Raw genomic sequence first — 23,110 nt, 5'->3', positions numbered from 1 at the left:
CGATTGTGGGAAACACGAAAACTGTGATATAAAATGGTGTGGAATTTTAAAAGACAGAGCGTCATACAGGCACACAAATTTACCATTCGGAAAGGACTTGAAATCTGAAAGTCTAAAAGCTGATCTGGAGAAATTGTTTCTGGGAAAAATAGAGAGCCAATCAAAGAAACTATCAAAACTTGCCAGTTCCCAAGCAAATGAGAGCTTTAACCATACGGTCTCAACCAAAACAGCAAAAAATAAACATTATTCAGGCTCTTCCAGTTTAAATTATCGTGTCAGTGCCGCAGTATTACAAAAGAATGAGGGATATGGTTATGTGTCAAAGGTAATATTAAATATTTGCAAATTACACTGGTTTTTTTTTCCATAAAAAAGTTATTCCAATGTATATTGATGAAAAAAAATATACTGTTCAAGCATATGACGAAAAAATATTCAGAATCCAGATTTTCCCTTGATAGTTTTTAATTTTGAAGAAGAAGAAAAAATGATTATTCACATCACAGACTCAATGAAATAACTTTGTGCGGAAAAAAAATGTTAATCCCACAACATACCCCCTCCCCCAACTGAAATTCAATAATGGCTCCCTAATGTTTAAAAACAAGTTAAGGGAAATCTGTTATCTCACTATATACAACCAGTATATTTCAAAGGTGAACTGTTATTTTAAGAAATAAAATTTAGAATTGAAATGGGGCATGTGTTAAACAGACAACAAACCTAACTAAATAGAACATGTGCCTTGATCAATGCTTTTACATCAAAGTAAAATTTTTAAACAAAAAGAAAGAGTCAATTCTTAAATTATTGTTAAGACGATACTCATATCTTATTTATACATTTTGTTTTTTTATTTATATTTTAAAGTAAGTGAAGCAGCTGGATTGTCACCAGGGAATGAGACTATCAAGAGTGCTATACGATTGAATGGAAAGAGGGATAAAAATCCGAAAGAGCCAAAACAAAGCAGCACAAAAAAGAAGAATCAATCTAAAAAAAGAAAGATCAGTGAAAAGTACCGGAGTTGAAATAAGAGAAGGAAGAACTTATGAAAGTGAAATAGGTAAATCTCATTGCATTTTCTTTAATCAAAACTTCTATCCTGCCCTTTTTTTAAATGTTATCCTAGCCCTCATAAAAATGGCTTAATGTATTGCTCTTCTCACGCAGTTTTTATTTAAGATATTTCATCTTTTGCTCAACTTGCCTAAAGGGCCAAGTGAGCTTTTCTCATCACTTTGCATTTGGCGTCCGTCATCTTTCTTCATCGTCATTTATCGTCTGTTAACTTTTACAAAAATCTTCTCCTCTGAAACTACTGGGTCAAATTCAACCAAACTTGGACATAATAATCATTGGGGTATCTAGTTAAAAATATGTGTTTAATGACCCGGCCAGCTAACCAAGATGGTCGCCATGGCTTAAACTAGAAATATGGATAAAATGTAGATTTTGGCTTGCAAATGTATATCTCAAAAACCAAATCATGACATTGGGAAAAAGTTATCCATTAGGTAAAGATCTTCAAATACAATACAATTATCTATTAAATGGAGAGCCTGTTTATTTGTATGTTAAATTGATGCAAAGTTATACAATCGAACATACATTAAACATTTGGTATTGCATTTACTTATGTACAAACACATTTATACCATACATGTATATAACAATTGAAATCTGCAATTTTGTCTTTACAAAACTTAATGTGCTATAGGAATGGACAATGAGCAGTTAGATGAAGAAATCCCCGCTCCAAGGAATGCATCTTTATGTATACCGATAGATATTTCTACAGCTCCACTGGTAGTCTTTGATTTAGAAACTACAAGCCTATGTAAGTCCTTAATATGAAAAAAGTTTAACATTTTAAATTAAAAACAAAATGAATTTGATTGGGTTTTATAATAAATTATATGAACATACTTCATGTTTATACACATAGTATATATACATTGGTTATTGCACCTTGAACAAACTTAATTTTTATTCTTCTTTTTGAAGTAATACTATTATATGATTTCAGTTGAATATTAAGGGTAAAAAGATAAATGTATATATATATGACAGCAGGAAAATTGACCATACATATATATATGACAGCAGGAAAATTGACCATACATATATATATGACAGCAGGAAAATTGACCATACAAATTTCTGAAACTATCTATATGAAAAAAGGAGATGTGGTACGATTGCCATTGAGACTCTATCAACCTGCAGTTTAAATGAAATGAAAGTAGGCAGAGGCGGATTTAGGGGGGAGGCCCAGAGGACCTGGGCATCCCCTTTTCTTGGAAAAATTTGGTTGATTATATAGGGAATCTCTGAAGCATGACCGGAGCTGGCCCCCTCTTATAAAAATTTCTGTATTCGCTACTGGTGGGCAATTAAAGGCAAGAAAACAGACTTCAACAATGAAAATAACCTATATCATACAGGAGGCTTCACTGAAAAACTGAAGAAAATTGAACATTGCATACTGTAAATGCAATATGAGAATAATAAATCCTGAAAAAAAAATTTTGTTTTTCTTTTCATTTTCGGTTCATTTTGGTGATAAGATTAATATGTCAATTGCTTAAACTATAGAATTAGCAGGTGACATATTTTGTATAAATTGAGATTTTTTAAATATTTTTTCTTCCAGATAGAACATCAGATGTTATACAGATTGCTGCAACTTCAAGCAATAATGAATTTAGCAGTTACATCTTTCCAAACCAACCTATCTCAATACAGGCCTCCGAAATAACAAAAATTACCGTTTCTGCGAATCAGATGTTTTATAATTTACAACCTGTTTCATACAAGTTACCGCATGAAGCTCTCACTGATTTTATAACATTTCTTTCCAAATATCCATCCAAGCCAGTTCTAGTAGGACACAACATCAAACGATTCGATTGCCATGTTTTGTATCATTCTTTAAAGGCAAATCAGATGTGGAATGAGTTTTCATCTCACGTATGTGGGTTTGTAGACACTCTGGAGTTATTTAAGAAAATAATGCCAGGATTACCATCATATTCTCAAACTTCATTAGTGTCACATCTTCTCGGTGAAAACTATTGTGCACATAATGCAGTTGATGACACTAGAGCATTGTTTAAATTATTAACCTCAAAAGCCTTAAACAATCTGGATTCATTTGTATTTCCTGTAAGTCATCCTTATGATTGTATAGTCCAGAAAGACAATCTGAAGTCTTACATTGAAGCCATTGCTTGTAAAGCAATTACACGAGCCACTGCTTTGAAGGCATCAAAATCCAACTTAAAGCTTTCTCATCTGAAACTGTCTATTGAGAGAATGGGTCTAGAAGGATTAAAAGCTTTATTGTCTGAAAAAACTGACAGAGGAAATGTTCGAGTCACAAATTGCATGAAGGTCATTCGCAAAATATTTGACTTCCTTACACCTGAAAGCTAGTTGATAATTCTTTGTAATTGTATTGACTTATATATTACATGTATATCTTTTCAGCTAACCTTTTTGGTAATTTTCATCACCAATCATGACTTGTCTGTAAATATTTTTTGTATAATCTCCTGCTTTATACACAGAATTTTATAAATTGATTTTGGACTTAATGTTACATTGTATATGGATCTGTAAATGTATGGGACCATAAGTATGTCCACAAATAAATGGTTATAATTATAAATGTCACCTATACTGCAAGTTGTTTATTTGTATTTTATGTAGAAACAAAGATTATATTGCATTATGCCCTATCACAAATGTGGATAGGATATGATATATATAGATTCGTCCTGGACCATTGATACTTATAATCACCAGAGGCCTGATTTATGTACAGAGCAATACATGAAAATAAAGATACATGTCATTGTATATACAGCAACATACCACAAACACTGAACTACATGTCTCCTGACTTGGGACAGATACAAACAACATCTTAATCTAAGCCATTAACTCTTTAACAGATAACCACCAAAAAAAAGTGTGACATGCAAGTCCCGAAGTTTTCAAGGAGACATAATACATTATGCACCTATTTTATTTTTTGATTGAACTATAATGAGGTTAGAGTTATTCCATATCAAACTTGGAGGAAAAGTGGAGGAATCATTTTTGTCAAGCCTGCGCTCGACATAGGGATAGTGATCTGGAGGAAGCGGCATTAGCTAACTCATGAAACGTTTTATATTTAAGGAGGTGGAAGTCCTGGATGCTTCATACTTTGTATATGAATGTCTCACGTTATGAAGTTTCCGTCAGTCATATGTCATATGTCCTTGACCTCATTTTCATGGTTCAGTGACTACTTGAAAAAAAATTAAGATTTTTTGTAAATGTTAAATTCTATCTTATTATCAGTAATAGGATAACTATATTTCATGGATCAGTGAACAAGGTTAGGTCCATATCTTAGATACTATAAGCAATAGGATAGTATATTCGGTGTTTGGAAGGATCTCTTTCTCTTTAAAGGTCGGTGAACCCCACCTTTTCTTTGGTTTTTTCTGTATTTTATTACCAACTCATAGCCTTCACTTCTGACCTTACGAATTTATCAAACGACCCAAAACTCGATGTTGTCCTGCATATCAATCATGTGAACTGCTAACCATAAACAGATTTTCATACAATATAGTTAAAGCTGTGATCTATCTCTCTTAAAAGGTCGGTGACCCGCATTTTTTTTTTTTTTTTTTTTTTTTGCTTTTTCTGTACTTCAATACCAACTCTCTTAGAATGGAAAGTATAATACAAATCTGTAATTTAGATTTAACTTAGCGAATGATCTCATTAAAGTTTTATCAAAACTTTCAAAAATAACATAAATTTAGCATTTTTATGTACCTTATAGCCTTAACCTTTGACCTTACGAATTTATCAAATGACCAAAAACTCGATGTTGGCCTGCATATCAATCATGTGTACTGTTAACCATAAACAGATTTTAATTCTATATAGTTAAAGCCAAAAAAACGAAAGAAAAGTTGATTTTTTTTTTAAATTACCATTTTTGGTTGCCATGGTTTCACACTTTTTGTGATCTATCTCTCTTAAAAAAGGTCGGTGACCCCCAATTTTTTTTCACTTTTTCTGTACTTCAATACCAACTCTCTTAGAATGGAAAGTATAATACAAATCTGTAATTTAGTTCTCTCCGTACTTTAAGATTAAGGTAATGGAGGTGCAATTTCCCCTATTAGTCTTTGTAAAAATTGTACGATTTATGAGGGAAAACCCTATTTTTTAGCACTCGGTAACTCGCTTAGATGGTCGGTGACCCCCTATTTTTTTTGCATTTTTTTCATCCATATGTTAAGAGGTTTCAATCAACAAATTATAAGGAAAAACTGTAATTTAATTTGTATTGTAAGGCATTGGAAGTACTTGGTATGATATTATAAATTCAGAAAAAGGAAATATTATTCTTTTAAACATAACGGTTGTGTTCTTACGCATAGTAACTTGGCTCGCACGAGCAAGTAAAACATTTTTTTTAATCAAAGATATGGCATTAATTTACTATTTTTATGTATGGATTTCACAGGCCAAAGTTTCATTTTTTTGGTTTTTTTTTTTTTGTTTACCAAATATAAAGGGGGAAAGCATTTCATCAGCTATGATATGAATTTCTAGTTCATGTTTGTATATAGGTTCAAGATGATGTTGACAATTATCAAGGATAACAAATTTTTAATGCGTAAAACACTGGAAGTGAAATGAATTTTTCATTTGTTTACATTTTTTGTTGTACAAGTGTTACGGCAGGGAATGTATGTAATTACTCATGGCTTACCTTCTACATGCTATATATCATGTAATTCCCGTATTAAGGATCATTTCTTGTAACCAAATATTCATATTTAAACGTCTAATATGCCTGATATACATAGGAAAATACTTCAATCGAATTGTTTATTTACGGAGACTTTGTCGTCTGCCATTTTGTGGGGACCGAAACATGTGTTTTGATATCTTTAAATACCAATTCGTCCCCTGGACATTTGATCTAATATTGTATTTTTAATACCACAGATAAGATTTTTAATAAGTATACCCTGCCGGACACAAATATATTGTAAATATTTAGATGGTTGAAATGAACTATGTTGTATGTTATTTACGTATTATGTAATTACGCAGATCGTCTGCTAAATCAATGCGCGCGCAGTGGTGTCCGATTGTTTATTTCAAGCTTCTTTGTCGATATTTCAGATGCTATAGCTTTGTTTTGATATTTTATATATAAGGACAATGTTCGGACATTTTAAGATGATATGTATATCATGTTTTTCATTATCTGAAATTTTTATAGTTCCGGCTTCCCGGAAAGGACAAGTTTCCATTGGATTAGTATGTCACGTGACAATTACAATTTAGTATATAAACGCGCGAGCACTCAGCAATGGCAGATAGCCCAAAGTTTTGCTGGCGGCAAGTTCAAACCTTGAAAAACAAATAAAGCAACAATAACCTTTAGGTGAGAATAAGGATAACATAATGAAGTTTAATGATATTTAATTAGCCGTCTTTTGTACAGTAAGCTATCTCCCACCACGTCGGACACCACAAATATGTATTTAAGGATTTATGATTCAGTACACTTGAACGCAACTGTTTATTTATATAGTTTTACGATGTTATAATGTTACATACTTTTAACAGTGAACAAATAAAAACTGTTAACATTGGAAAGATAACTTTATTTTATTGAACTTGGACACATACAAAAAGCACATGAATTTACACTGATGAAAACATTAGATGTTGGAGGACGCTCGTTCAAACATAAAAACTATGGAAAGCCGTTAGGAACAAAATTAGCTCAGTAACACTCGAATACAAGGGATTGCTCAATACATACATATTAAACATTCCGAAGACCATACCTGACAAGTAATTTGGGAAGTTTAATACAAATGTAGAGTTGCTACATGAGTCACACACTGTATTTAAGTGTTATTAAAGTAAACTACCGAGTATAGGACAGGATGCTCTCGGGTGGCTTACAGTATACCCTCGAGCCTCCTTAACAGTTCAAATGATGCTACTGGACACCAAATTGTCACCACTTTGTATTGACTTCTTAAAATACACAAGATGTTCTGATATATTTCAATTTAATAATTGTAGGCATCAAGTTAATGTTGAACTATAAATATTTCTAGTTATCTAGTTATCCGTCTTTATGACTGTTACAGAATTTTTTATCATATTTATTTTAACAGAGGTCTAAAATATTTTTGGTGTCTTAAAAAATCGGTAAAGAATAAATATAAAGAATAAAATTATTACAAGCGACTTATGAAATTTCCGAAAAAGTACAGTGAGGAGGGCATTTTCTTTCAAAATTAAAAGATTGGATGTTATATTTCTTAGTAATACGTGGTATTACAGATATTATATCAGGATTCTAATGTAATGCACTTTAATTGTGTGTTCGGTAAAAGCTTAAAATGTTTTCTGGTCGTTTAAAGAAAATTAACGAAATCGTGTACTGCTGTCTGCCTAACAGAAAGTGACAACTTTATGACACGTTTCTCAAAAAGTTGAAGTTGAAACAGTTTACTAGCTATATTTTTCCGTGGTTTTAGTGGCATCACATGCCTTCTTAAAACGTGAATTATTATCATAAACATATTACATTTATTCACATGTGCCCATGATAAGATAAGAATCATTCCATATGTCATAATGGCAAGGCTACTTGTCCTTTTTTCAATTCTCGTTTATGGATCATCAGCGAAAAATTCAAAACGTATTCTTCTGACTGATCCTGACTTTGCAGACAACCAACAATTACATAAGGATGTGCAAAATTTAAAAGCTCTTGTACAGCAAATGCAAGGAACCATTCAAAACCAAGCACGAATGATCGAAAAATTCGCAGTCACAGGTACTGTAAACTTATTGAATTTAGTGCTGCATAATGCTAACAATTTGTGTGAAACTTTTTTAAGCATATACAGAAATCTTTTGCAGTCTTGATTTACCAATGACCAAGCAATTTGTAATCATACGGACTGTTTTGTGAATTGCATAGCGTGCTATTTTGTATTTTATATGTAAACGACTTTCGATTATCTTTCTTATGTAGAACAAGCGCTGAATGGCGTAACCCAAACATTTCCATGAATGAAAATAAAAGGGTTACACGTACGTCGACACTATTGGATTAATGGTGAAGCAATTCGTTAATTGATTTTAAACTTTAAATTTCGAACCACTGTCCAGAGCAAGAACAGTGTTATGATTTAATTTGTTCCAATACACAATAAAATAGCTTGGGATATATTTCAGACTAGATCCTATTCCCTTTGTGACCAAAAATTAATTTTTGGTACAATGTCTTATATTTCATCGAACCAAAATCGCTCGAACCAATGGTTAACATAACTGCGCCACCTGCTAGTATCATTATAAAAAAATATATGTTAGGAAATTTCGGATAGATTTTCCTTCGTAGTGTGTGTGTGCTATAAGCAAATGCTATCATATATAGATAATAAAAATTTAATACTGTATGCATATATTTTTCTTTTCTGTAGCACCTTCTGGTGTAGTGTATACTAGATGGGGAAGGAAGGACTGTGCAGGGAACGATACCGATCTTGTTTACTCAGGTTCTTATGCATTTTTTATCTATTGTTACAATTTTGCAAAAATTTAAAATGCTACTTCTGAAAAGTTTTAACAACTGAAAATTGTGTTTCCAGGTGTTTGAAATTTATTTAGAAACTTCAAAGGGAAAACTGTGTGCTGGGGTCATTTTTTGTATTCTTGTCTTTCACTTTTGCATATGTGCTCTGCCTATATGCAATTTTTGTTTTTCTTTGTTGCCATATTCTTTTTGTTTGACTTATTGTCATTAAAACTACAACATGTTTGACTGTTGTACCCCTGTTTTTGACTTTTTTACCAATTACGACTCTGTTTGTTTTATTCGCACATCGTTATCAATATAATCGAATGTTATGCGACTGTCATACAAGGGAGAGATTTTTTAAAACCAGCTTTATTCCACGATTTTATCATAAGAAAATGTATTTACCAAATCGGGACTATAACAGTTGCCTCATCTGTTTGGTGTGTTAGTTCTTTTTGGTTTTGCTATTTTGATTAGGGAATTTCCGTGTTGAATGTTCCTTGGAGTTTGGTGTTTGTGTTATTTTACTTTTTAACAATGTACAAAACATTAGTTAATCAAAATCCATTTGTTCACTTTGCAGCTACAAATTCACACTTTTTTGTCATCAAATAGGAAATCAACTTTGGTATTGTTTTTGTAAATTGTTATTTTATCAATTAGGTTGCTTAATTGGGCTGCCTAGTTTTTTCAATTAAATTGACCCACATGTTTCATGTCGGTGCATTTATAGCCAATCCTGCGGTTCGAGTTTTTCTTATTGTTAATGGTCGTTCAGTTGCTTATAATAACTCACATTCAATTTATTTGTGCTTAGGTGGATTGCTGTCTCATTGAAAATCATATCGCATCTCCTTGTTTGTATGTTGAAATAAAATAGAGGTGAAAAACATTATCTTTAGATTTAAAAAGTCAATTTCGGCATTAGGATATTGGCGATAGATAACTTCTCTTATACTGCCTAAAAAAGCGTGCAAGTTATGGAACCTATGGGGAGATAATGAGCTACATCATGTTTAATAAAATGATAGATTGCTTGGCAATGATTCCAAAATATGTTTTCTATATTTTTTTACTGAAAAATATTATTGGACGTGTACTTCAGCGAGGTCTGGCGGCAGTCCCTCTGTACGTTTAAAAAACTCTTCTTTCCAAAGAACAGTGCAAATTTCATTTTCTTCACCCCTGTCGACCCATTGTGCGCTACTTACCAATCGATTTCATTGACTGTTCATGCATTTGTTCTCGACCTGAACCAATTGCATCAGTCATCACTGTAATGTTCTGACCTTAACCTTCTGTCACTTATTACGTTCAGATGTACCCTTTCGTTTTAAAAGCTGTGTTACTGACAAAAGAAATGCCAGTCTTTATATAAATAAAAATGAAACCTGAACTAAGACTTAGAACAGCGGTATACTACTGTTGCCTTTATTAATCTAGGTAACATGATGAAGTAATCTACGCATACTAGTTACAAGTTGTAAGTCTGAAGTCATTTGATAAAAACATAAAATTGAAAATATCTACAAAAGAGTCAATTATTTCACACTGTCCTTTCAGCTGTTGAAAAAACTATAGTTTTACAACCATCCTACTTCTCCGTGCTTCTTCCACAGGAAATTCAGCAATATTGTAATGTGTTCTATTCATTTGTGGAAATAAGGTCTGGTGATAAGACGCCGGACCCACACTTTTAACCTTTAAAGTCTAGCATGAATTTTGCTAGGTGAATCAATGAAGATTGCTATATGATATTATGTGTGTGTGGGGGGGGGGGGTATTTTGTCTTCGTGAGTTTTAAACATCCTCACGCTTTGTATTCCAATGCATTTCATGTTGCTTCGAAAATACATTTTAGGAATTTCTGGGGGTGGACACTATACAGAACAGGGACGAGCAGCAGAACCAGTTTGTCTTCCACACGACCCACACATTGGAAACACTATTAACAACATCCTCTATACTTCTGTATACGGCATGGAATATCAAGACAACTTTGGTAGTAGTTTATATGATAAAGATGTGCCTTGTGCCGTATGTAGGGCGAATCATGTTACTTCCAAAGTGATAATTCCTGGCAAAATAACCTGCCTGACTGGATGGCGAAAAGAATATAGTGGCATGTTGGTAGCAGGGTACCACGGGCACGATGGTGCATCTTCTTTCATCTGTATTGACCAGAATCCAGACGTACTTGAAGCTGGAGCTGGAAATGAAGATGGTTATTTAATTTATCCAGCAATTGCTAAATGTGGATCTTTAAAATGTCCACCGTATGTTCAGAATACAAGGATTAGCTGTGTTGTTTGTACCAAGTAATGAACATACAATAAATGTGTTTACTGAATCACTGTGTGTGTTACTCACGCCATGAAAATGCATGCATATTTACAAGCAGATGTTGTTACGCCAACAACAATGTCTATGTCAATAACGATATTGGCTGGTCACTCATTTGAAGTTCGGGATAAGTAACTAAGTTACGATCCTTTAAAGGACAGTTGTGATTTCTGTGTACTTTGTGCTACAATACTTCAAAATATTATTATATAGAAATGCCTTTATTGAAATGTCTTTTCGTGTAATCTTCATCATCCTATGTTACTGTGTCTGTTGCAGTTTTTTAAATTCCCCTTTTCAATAACATAGCATACGCATAACACATTCAAAGAAAAGATTCAAACTATCTAAAAAAAAAGTAAAATCACAAAAATACTGAACTCAGAGGAAAATCAATTCGGAAAGTCCATAATCACATGGCAAAATCAAATAACAAAACGCATCAAAAACGAATGGACAAGAACTGTCATATTCCTGACTTGGTACAGGCATTTTCAAATGTAGAAAATGGTGGATTGAACCTGGTTTTATAGCTAGCTAAACCTCTCACTTGTATGACAGTCGCATCAAGCTTCTTGCTTTGATTTTGGAGGTATAAAATACCGAAAATAGATTGGTATTCCAAAGAGAATTAACTGTGACTGTCATCAGATTGCAGATAACTTTTTGAAATCTGTTGTTTTGCATCAAAATTCATGATGAATCTTCATTACTACCGAAAATACACGTCTTCATAAATATCTTAACTATACGATCGAATATTTAGATTATATATTTTCTGTAAACCAAACCAAATTTTTCTTTAAATGCAAGTGAAATGAAATTTAAGTTAATAGCTCATTTTTACAAAATGAAGCATTCAGTTTCAGATATACAATGAGGAAATATTTAATCCAACGGACTCTAAATAATGTGGATCTAAGCAATTATAGATCACCGTACTTTCAGCAACTAGCCCAACCCATTCCGTATTGTCAGCTACGAATCCCAAACATGTCAAAATAAAAATTTGATTAAATTATCTAATAAAACCAAAATAAACAAGAATGTGTCCATAATACACAGATGCTCAACTTACTCCGCTATCATTTTCTATGTTCAGTGGACCGTGAAATCGAAGTAAAACTTTCATTTGGAGGGATCATATCATAGGGAACATGTGTACTAAGTTTCAAGTTGATTGGATTTCAATTTCATCAAAAACTACCTTACCCAAAATCTTTAACCAAAAACTATAACCTGAAGCGGGACATATCGACGGACGAACGGACGGACGAACGGACGCATAGACCTTAAAGCATAATGCACCTAGGTTAGGCAAAAAAGATAGATAAAAGTATCGTCGGAGCTGTGATTTTGGCCATTTATCTAGCTACGGCTGGTAGACCGACATTATTCTGGTCTAAATTTTTCATAAAAATAAATGTACACAAGATCTTGTAAGACATTTAGAGACGACCATTCCCACTTTAAACAAGTGATTTTGGCTCAACAGTTAAGAGGGACGAAAGATACCAAAGGGACAGTCAAACTCATAAATCTAAAACAAACTGACAACACCATGGCTAAAATGAAAAGACAAACAAACAACAGCACACTTCACAACATAGAAAACTGAAATATAAACAACACGAACCCCACATTCAGAAAAAGACAGACAACACTAGAATTGAAGGTAGAACATTATCATTTTAATTATTATGTAACTGAAAAAAATAAACCTGTGTTATATTTTTTCTTCTTTTTTCAATCACCTCAGTTCATTAAATTCTCAGTTAAACGATACTTCTTCTAAGGTACCTCTGACAATTAAAGTGATCGAAATCACTAATGAAATACTGGAAGAGTTGTGTGCATAATTTCAAGTCATCTTCACAGGTATTGCGGTGAATAATTGATTGATTGATTGATTGTTGGTTGTTTTACGCCGCATTAGCACAAAAAGGCTATATCGCGGCGAGAGCTAATTCGAATATTTTTACAATTTAAAGCATATTTTTAAAATAAGACAAAAAGTCCTTCAATATACTAAAATTCTAGACTAAAGCAAATTCATTATTTACAAATAAAAATCAACAGTAAGATAACGTGATCATGGTGATAAAAACGGACGCCAAGTGATGAGAAAAACTCACTTGGCCCTTTGGGCCAGGTGAGCTAAAAACGACTTAAATACAATAACATTTTTATATTCTATAATAAATTCCAATTTCTTTTTAAAATGCAACAATATTTGTAAATGGAACATTATTAAATAAATCATACATATTATAGACATTGAAATGCTTCTTACGAATATCAGCAAAGTCAATACAATTAATTAAAACATGTTTAAGAGTACACTTGCAGTTGCAAAGTACACATTGTGGTTCATCTTCATTTTTTAAAAGATACTCATGTGTTATTCTAGTATGACCAATACGACATCTAGAAATAACACACTGATCTTTTCTGCACATAAAATTATTCAAAGGTTTGCCTAAATTAGGTTTAATTTCATGTAATTTATTATCATCTTTTTTACATTCATTTTTCAATATATTAAAAAAACATATTCTCTAATATTAGATTTAAAATCAGTATATGGTATATCACAGTTAGATAAAGGGTCACCCAGGGCATTCTTTGCATCAAGGTCTACATCTGTGTTTCCAAGGATTCCAACATGACTCGGCACCCATAGAAATATTATTTCTTCAAGAAGAATTTTTTTTTTAAGTTGATATATCACTCTTGAAGTAACTTGAGAAAGATAATTCTTTTTTTCAGTTGATAAAAAAACGCTTGTCTTCCTAAATTTACTCGTAAATGGTTGCTCTATGTTTATTGGTATGCCAATATTTCTTCTCATCTTCTGATCACTAATTGATTTTCGATAAATATTGAATGATACTGAAGATGTTTTATTTCATTTACAAAATTGTTTATTAAAATACCAAACGATTGAGAATTTCTCATTATTGGTACAAGTTCTTTCGATATTCGATTTGTAGAAGGAGGACAATTTCGCATATCTTCCTTTTTACAAATAAATAAATTTGGCATGATTGAAAATGGAAATCTTCAAAGGAAGTTGTAGTATATTTCTTATTGAAGTTTGTCTTAATAATTTCATAAAGAAAGCATATAAAATGCACTTTAACAATAAATATAAATAGGGACAAAAAGAGAGTGCACACGCTGATATGTCTCGTCTTCTTTTCTAACCATTGATTTTATGTTGATAGTTCTAAATATAAAGCTTTACTATATACAAGTATCACATAAACTAAAAATGATCCAAGAAAATGAAATCAAGGTCAAATGAACCAAACAAGAAATAAATCTACACCTTACAATCAGCCCATACACCAAATATGCTATAAATTAGTGGAAAGCTGGACCATAACTCTGAACAAAATCATTAGACCTGTACAAAATTCAAATGATCTGTAACTTGTCATGGTAAAACTATATTCTGAATATCATCTTTAAATCAACATCTTTTAGCATGACGAAAATAGTGCGGAAACTGATTACTTGCACGAATTTTCGAAGCCCAAGAAACTTATCTCAGCACAAAATCATTAGACCTGAATAAGATTTGTAGCCCGATATAGAACTAGATACCAAATATCAAATCATTATCTTTGAACACAAAAAAAAATGTGGAAAACTGATTTGCCGGAGTGCAAAACTAGCGTACTTCGTCGGTAGGGGACTAGAAACGTCATTCAAAAAAGTGTGGGAGACAAACTTGATATCAACACACATCTTGCACAAATTTTGTTCAATCACTTTAAAACACAAGCATAAGATACTGATAAGATATTTCTCGTCAACTGCTTAAATTTCTTATATTATTTTTTCATTTTTTACTTTTTATTATAAATTTTGATTTACAAAGGAACTACATGCAAGTGTTTATTTAATACTTTAATATAAAGTAGCTGTTCGACCAATCTTTTCTTAATTTAAGGTTAAATAACATGTCAAAAGTTGACAACAGATAAATAAAATGGTGTATAAAGTTTCTGAAAGTAATAAAAACACAACTAATTCCATGATATGTCTTCAACTTATAATTCCACACAAGTGACAAATTCGGAGCGATCACATAGAGCCAGCAAACTACATTACATGAAGAGTGTGACATCATGTAGCATGCACATATATGATGTAGTGGGGTTTACATATTAGTGAGGGTTCAACCCTCCTCTAACCTGAGACATTGGTGTAACAGTGCAACATATGAACATTATTCGCAGGGGCGTAGCTGCCGTTAGGCACTTTAGGCACGTGCCTACACATAATTTTTTTCACAAATATTCTTTTTTTATTAAAAAAAATAATAAACAACGTTATATGTAGATGAACTCCAGTGAAGTTGTCACAACTCTAATTGTCGAATATCATGTGTACACTAGTCTCTCGTCCTTAGTGAATGAAATATTGGATAGAATTGAATGTTTTTTTATGTGTGTACCTTATATAGAAACTATAAACTAGAACTTTGGTTCAGATCATCTCAATTCTATCAACAAAAACTTGAATGAACCTCAACTTAGACACATGAATTTTTAATTAGTTGTTGTTAGTTTTCAACCAGCTTTCCACTTTGTCTTCGCCCGACTTGCCAATGTTGGTCGTCCGTTTGGCTGTGCAGGATGTATAAATACGTCTGGTCAGAATGGGGACATTTGATTTTATGCCTAGTTGTAGAGAGAATGCCACTCCTTGAGGAGTTCGTAGTTGGTCTACTGAAATGCAAAGTTTCTGCTCCTATCCAATAATCCCTCATTTTCCAATGCATGGCATTTTCAAATTTCGAGACCTTCGTCCTGTACAACACCTATTACAGGACTAAGCTCCCTGTTGTGTTTATTGTAAATAATCAATTTTTTTTTTGTTCTAAACTTGCATAAATATTTTACACTCAAAATCAATCTATCAACTAGCTTCCAGTAGTTTTGAGTACTCTCAGATCCACGTGTAATGACCACAATTATTCAAATTCCTAAGCAGGTAGGGGTTTTACAGAAATGCGGGATATAAAGAAATACGGATTTCTTGAATTTTGTTACGTTAGTATGAACAGAACAGAACTTTTGCATTAGGCATCGACTATGTGTGTTTGTGTTTTTGTGGCTAGGGTGAAGGTTTAAGAATCTAAAGATTGATGGTTGATGTCTTTCTAGCCGAAAGGATAGTGTTATTATATAGTAATATTAGTGTTTACGTGCACGTGCCTATTTTTTTTTTAATGAAGGATCGTCAATATGTACTAGCAATTAAGTTAAGTACTATATATACCATGGTTTTTACGAGTTAACATATTTAAACAAACGAATCCGAAGGATGAGTTTGTTTAAATATGTTAATGAGTAAGACACATGGTATATAACATTTGTAATATAAATAAAATGATTGACAGCTTCAAGACCTTCAACTAATATTGGAAACTGATCACGTTACAGTTTTATCCAATGAAATGGAAGCGCGTGCAAGTCACTTTTGCGTTTCGTGTATGATCGTCTGTGTATTTCATGTAATAGAACCCCTGAATTTGTAGAAAGTAAAGAAAATGTCGGATTTTCCCGATTTTTTTTTAGTTTTGCGCCCCGTGTATGATTGTAGGCGCAGGTAATTTCATAATGTCATCAGACTGAGGTAAACAAAACTGTCGGATTCCAGCGACAAGGATTAAATAATTATTCTAATGACGGTAAGAATTGTTTTTTTTTTTTAGTTTTCAATGTATCATACAAATTAATCATATTTTACAGAATTTTCATCTAATTGAAAAATGCTTTTCTTCCGTTATTTTATTAGATTATTTATTAAAACACAATTTTAATGATAAAACAATATTTTAACAGTGGCGGATCCAGGGGCGTAGATAGTGTACGTCCCCTAATCATGTTTTTTCACAGATATTTGTAGCCGATATTTATTCCTTTTTGTATAGGTACCCCCTTTTTTAAATCGAAATTTAATTGAATTTTCGCAAAGGAAATAATAGTTTTACATTTTATTTTTTTCAAAACTTAAAGAAGAAACATTTAGTAATTGTTTCCAAAATTAAGGGAATTCGTAACAATCCTATATAGTTTGAAAAGGGTTTCTTGAAATGTGGTACACATAATTTATTGCTTTTTCTTATAAAATGAAAACAAATGAAGATCTTGACCTTTTAGTACGTTTTACAGTTTCCTAAATATTTTAGAGGCGGAGCTTCAGCCATGGAATAACATGAAAATGAATATGTTATACCATGGCTGAAGCTCCGCCTTTTTTCCTTTGGATTCTAGTCGAGTTGCATATTTAATTAGCAAAGTATGGTACAACATAAATTTGCATATAATATACCATGGTTTTCCCTCACCACGCTTTTTAAGCAAATTATTTCTTAAAAACATCAAAGGAAAAAATCCAATTTATGTTACAAACGTATATATCGATCATAACGGAATAGATTTGAAAATACCAAACAGGATGTACTGCTTAATTAAAAGGATACGCAGATCTATGCTGGGCAGTACATATTGTAAATTTTTTTTTTTAATATTTGATTTTCCAATTGTACTGCGTTATATTTAATTCACCATTCAGATGTTATGGTAAATTATTCATAATTCTTCGAACTTTTCATCATGTATATCAGAATTTAATATTTTTGTGCATAAAATTTTGCAGCCAAAACGCTGAAATCCGTTTTCCGTCGGGGGGCTTCGCCTCCCTGAACCCCCTACCAGGGCTGGACCTGCTGGGGGCCTTAAGCGGCCCCCAGACCCCCTGCCGATTTGTGCCTACAGTTGAATGAATACCTAGCTACGCCCCTGATTCGGTGGAAATGTCTTGACTAATAAGATTGGCACATAGCTCATACAGACAAAAGACACAAAGTACCAGTCTAAGAGTATTCGCAGTTACTGAATCTAATTCAAAGCCCCCCACACACACACACACACACTGATACCATAAATCATGTTCATCTCCACTTACGTATCAATCGGTAAACCTATAACGGATTTAGTGTAAAGATGTCGTAATCAATCGGAGAAAAGAATGACCTTGTGCAAGCCAAATTATGAGTACATAATATCGACAGCATGTAGGACAATAACATTTCATAAATGTAATGCAAGACAATTTGACTCATTTGCAGACCTTATTTTGCAGAAATGTTTTACTATGGAAGATACTCTTCTTATAATATCATAGTTTCCACAAAATGTTTATAAGAAAAGTTAAAATCGTCATTCAAGTGCTATAACTCCTTCAATTCCATAGTAGAGAGACCTGTTGATCACTTTAACTTTGAGTTTTGTTTTAACTGCTCAAGGTTGGATTTGTTTTGTTTTTTTAGATACACGCAAAGTATATGCACTTTTATCCTTATGTTCTATTTTTTAGAACAGCAGACTATTTGTTATTGGGTCATATCTTCGTATAAAATTTTAAAATGTATATATATCTCCTAAGGAACCTTAAAATAAGCTTGGTAACATTTGTTCCAGTGATTTCAGGGTAAAAAATGTGAAGTATAAGACAATGAAAACAGGACAACAGAAAAAAAGGAATGCCAAATGACAGCTTTTAGCAGTAATCTTGTCAGTAGTTTTTGTATGATACTACTATATCTTAATAATTGTTTGTTATTAGACTTTGATGCTACATTTTTGTATTTGCAGATCTCAACTTTTATAAACTTCGGACAATTTAGAGCTTCACATATTGTATCAGCACCTGTCTGTTGTTAAGGACTGCATGTTGCCCTTAAGATGTCTTTTGGTTGATTTGATCTTCATGTTGATTTCTAATTAAAATATATATTCCCCATCTCTGAGTGAAGTGTACCTCTTTAATGTACAAAAATATTTATCTAAAAACTTCTATTTAATTTTTAATGCTCTATCATCGTTGAAAATTATAGGATTTGATTTAAAAAAAATGGTAACTATTATTTCCCTTTGAATCTGAATCTGCCTGCCTGCCTGACCTGTCATGCTATATATAATTGAGCTGTCTACAACCCTCCTGAAGATCAGGAAAAAGAGGTTATATTAGAGGTCATTTTACAAACTGCAGCTATGGCCTAAAACAAATAACAACAGCTAAAATTGCTTGTAGCCAGGTCAAGATTTAAAAAAAAAGCATAAGTCATTTGAAATAAAGGAGTTTTACTAGTTACATGTATTTAAGACTGTAGGTTGTCATTTATGTCAATTGATGGAAAACCAATTATAAACCCTACTTATTGCTGGTGAGACCTTGACATTTCACTAAGTTGGCTTAAATAAACACAGGGGTCTTTCTCATTCAAGGTGTATTTTCCATCAAAAGTTTGCTAAAGATAAGATATACAATGTATTAGATAAAAAAAGATAAAAAAAAAATATTTACATTGTTTCGTATAGATCAAATTCATTCATTCAATGTATATTCACTTGTTTGTTTTCATATGTCTTTTGATTCAGTTAAGCCATTGAAAGTGGTATTTTAAAGTGTGTCTTTATATGTTATGATGTTACAATACTGTTTGATGTGTGGTTCATCAATGTTTCTCGTTTCTCATTTTTGATATATATTATTTGCCATTGTTATATTATAGTTCGTTTCTGTGTGTGTTACATTTTCATGTTGTGATGTAGTTCTCCTCTTATATTTGATGTGTTTCTCTCAGTTTTAGTTTGTAACCCGGATTTGTTGGGTTTTTTTCTCAATTGATTTATGAATTTCGAACAGCGATATACTACTATTGCCTTTATTTAGACCATTGGTTTTCCAGTTTGAATGGTTTTACTCTAGTAACTTTTTAGGCCCTTTATATCTTGCTGTTCATTGTTAGCCAAGGCTCCTTGTTGAAGACCGTACTTGACCTATAATGGCTTTTCTTTTACAAATTGTGACTCGGAGGGATAATTGTCTCATTAGCACTCATACCACATCTTCATATATATATATCTCAAAACATAGTCAAGAAATCAATATGTGTTTTTTTACTTTTCAAATGGTATTTTCAAGCTGTTTGACTTTAAGTTTGACAAATGGTTCAAAAGAAAATGTCTGGTGATGAAAGTTTTTCCAAATTTCAATCTGTCAATATCTGCTGTGAACTTGACCTTTGACCCAGTAACCGCAAAACAAAAATGAAATACTGATATTAATTTTATCTTTTTTGAATCGAACCCTTTTTTTGTAAACAGCTTTTAAGAGCATGCAAGTTTTTAGGAGTTTGACTGTCCCTTTGGTATCTTTCGTCCCTCTTTTAGATCCAGGCCAATATTTGTTTTCTCCAATAAGGTCAATTATCTATATAAAAAGCAGGATCAAGACTTTTTTCACAAAATCTTCTTAAACTTAAACTCTCTTTATATTAATTGGCCCTTACAAGATCGTTCAAAATATTACAGAAAAATAAGATTATTTGTCAATTTCAATTTTCTGTTGATCAATAGTTACTCTTAATGCATTGTTATTTTGAAGGTATCTCTCAACATTATAAAAGAGGGACGAAAGATACCAGAGGGACAGTCAAACTCATAAATCGAAAATAAACTGACAACGCCATTGCTAAAAATGAAAAAGACAAACAGACAAACAATAGTACACATGACACAACATAGAAAACTAAAGAATAAGCAACACGAACCCCACCAAAAACTAGGGGTGATTTCAGGTGCTCTGGAGGGTATAAGCAGATCCTGCTCCACATGTGGTACCCGTCATGTTGCTCATGTTATAACAAATCTGGTAAATAGTCTTATTCGGTAGGTCACATTCATGAAAGGGAAGGGGATTGTAGTTACGACGTAAGGAACATATCCGATATCATTTGTGAAACAGTTATTCCATAACGGTCAACCAACTCGTGATGGCGTCCATAAAATTTACGAAGGGATGATTTCAATTTCACCATTTAAAACTATTGGTTTAATAGCTTCCTTGTGAGCAGTAACCCTCTATCAAGAAAATCCTGATAGGAAAAGTTTTGTTTTCGACCGACCCTCATTGTCAATTTCTAGATATAAGTCAAGATATGAGCCCGACTTAACTGTATCTGTTGTATCTTTTATCTCTAGTTCGATGGGATAGATGCGTTCAACATAGTCACCAAATTTTGAATTATTTAGTGAAAGAACATCATCTAAATAGCAGAAAGTAGAGTTAAAGGATATTGCTAACTTCTTATCTTTCTTCCTATGAAGTTCCTGTATGAAGTCAACCTCATAATAATAAAGAGACAAGTCAGCAAGAATATGGGCAATTTGGAATGCCGACAGTCTGTTGAAAAACATGTCCTCCGAACGTAACAAATATGTTGTCGATCAAGAAATCAAGCATCTTGATAATGTCAGTTTCAGAAAAAATTTTGTTTGAATCAGAGTAATTCTTCACAAAGTAGGATGTATCCCTCCCTGAGACAAGATATTTGTATCTATGTTGGCCATTCTTTTTTATGAAACAAAGCAATACCAACTCTTTTAATTTGTCTTTTAGTTTATAATGTGGAATACTTGTGTAAAGTGTAGAAAAGTCAAATGTTTTAATAGTATTGCAAGATGAAAGAGAGTTAGATTTATGTATTCTTAAAGATCTTTAGAATTTTTAAGTATCCACATCTAATTCAAGTCACCCCTAGAATAGGCAGTTTCACAATAACTTGGAAGCCGGTCTTTGATTGCTGATAAAATATATGTTAATAATTTAGAAAGAGGTTTCGTGGAGCACTTGGAAGACCCAGCAATATACCATTGTTTGTAAAGACACTTATGAAGGTTAGGTATCCAATACAGTGATGGCAGATCCAGTTCTTCATCTTTGGTTGAAATTCCAAAGGAACATAGAACAGACCTATGATTATCTAGGATTTCCTCTTTGGTAAGTGTCGTGAGGGTATATGTTGCGTTTCCAATTGAATTGTCAATACCGAATTCGTTTATCAAGCATTTAATGTAATGTGTTTTACACACAAAAACGATGTTGTTTGGGGCTTTAAAACATGAATATTAGTATTCAGGACAATAACTCCAATAAATTAAGTTAACATTTTAGTTTTCATCTGAATTTTATTTTTAAAATCATTGATCATGAACTTTATACCAATATATATTTCAACATTTAAATACATAACTTTTTAATAAAGTATAAGTTAACAAAGGAGATTTCTATTCAGCAAAGACAAAAGGACAAGAATGTAACTAAAAATGTATTACATACATGTAACCAAGTTCAAACGTCCAAACTGTCATCAAAATTTACATATTATCAGGAATGTGTTTCTTTATATATAAAAATCCCTTGACCCAGGATTAACAGAGGACATAAACTTCACAAGAGCATTTTGCATTGTATTAATTTCGGTTTTATTATTCGGGACCTTAACCTAGACTCAAAGGTTAATCAACAGATGCAATGCAATCATGCTATAAAAATCTCAACAGTTAAACCATAAATGAAAGACAAATGCTAGCTACAAAATAACTAATTGGTGGATGGACAGATGGACAAGATGGGTGGAAACACATAATTAATTTTGGGGTTTTCTCTGACAAATCATCTGAACAACTAAGAACCAAACAAATTTCCCTTTTCAACAAAATACTCAAGTATGGCAAACTGTGCCTTTTTGCATATCTCTAGTTCATCTATCTTAATATGATCTTAAATTTCTAATCCCCAAGGATGACTAGGGAATAGAAGTATGGTCACTAGGTCTTCTTCTGACCAGCACTAAAACACTTGCCAAAGTGGGATCTCCGTTTGGCTGTGTGGGATGTACAAGTTTGAAGCCATATCAAGTTTGAAGTCACGTCCAGTCAGAATGGGGACTTTGAAACTGATGCCTCGTGTAAAGAGAGTGCCACACCTTCTGCATGTTAAGAACCCTAGCAACAACTCTTTGAGGGGTCAATAGGGGGCCTGTTGCAATGCAAAATTTCTGTCCCTGTCCAATATACCATAATTTTACAGTGGCAGTCCAAATTTACCCAGCCTTCATCCCAGGTGGTCTCTATTACAAGACCTACTTTATATATCTAATGTAAACTTGTTCTTGTCCTGAACATGCATGAAATATTTGCCACTGGATGTTAAGCAACCAACGATCAATCAATCAATCTAAATTTTCTAATAAATAATGCA

At 32.6% G+C, this 23,110-nt stretch overlaps 2 long non-coding RNA genes across 2 annotated transcripts; both read left to right on the top strand.

Moving 5' to 3' along the window:
- Positions 1 to 873: 873 nt before the first annotated feature.
- LOC143047015 (uncharacterized) lies at positions 874 to 3,576 on the top strand. Its single transcript, XR_012969366.1, has 3 exons — positions 874 to 1,069; positions 1,724 to 1,843; positions 2,660 to 3,576. It is a non-coding gene; the product is annotated as an uncharacterized LOC143047015 (long non-coding RNA).
- A 4,174-nt stretch (positions 3,577 to 7,750) lies between these two features.
- On the top strand, positions 7,751 to 10,566 carry LOC143047013 (uncharacterized). Its single transcript, XR_012969364.1, has 3 exons — positions 7,751 to 7,891; positions 8,544 to 8,618; positions 10,503 to 10,566. It is a non-coding gene; the product is annotated as an uncharacterized LOC143047013 (long non-coding RNA).
- The last annotated feature ends 12,544 nt before the right edge of the window (positions 10,567 to 23,110 follow it).

This window comes from Mytilus galloprovincialis, chromosome 9, assembly GCF_965363235.1.
Source record: "Mytilus galloprovincialis chromosome 9, xbMytGall1.hap1.1, whole genome shotgun sequence".
NCBI classification, from domain to species: domain Eukaryota; kingdom Metazoa; phylum Mollusca; class Bivalvia; order Mytilida; family Mytilidae; genus Mytilus; species Mytilus galloprovincialis.
This window is presented reverse-complemented; position numbering and strand designations above follow the sequence as displayed.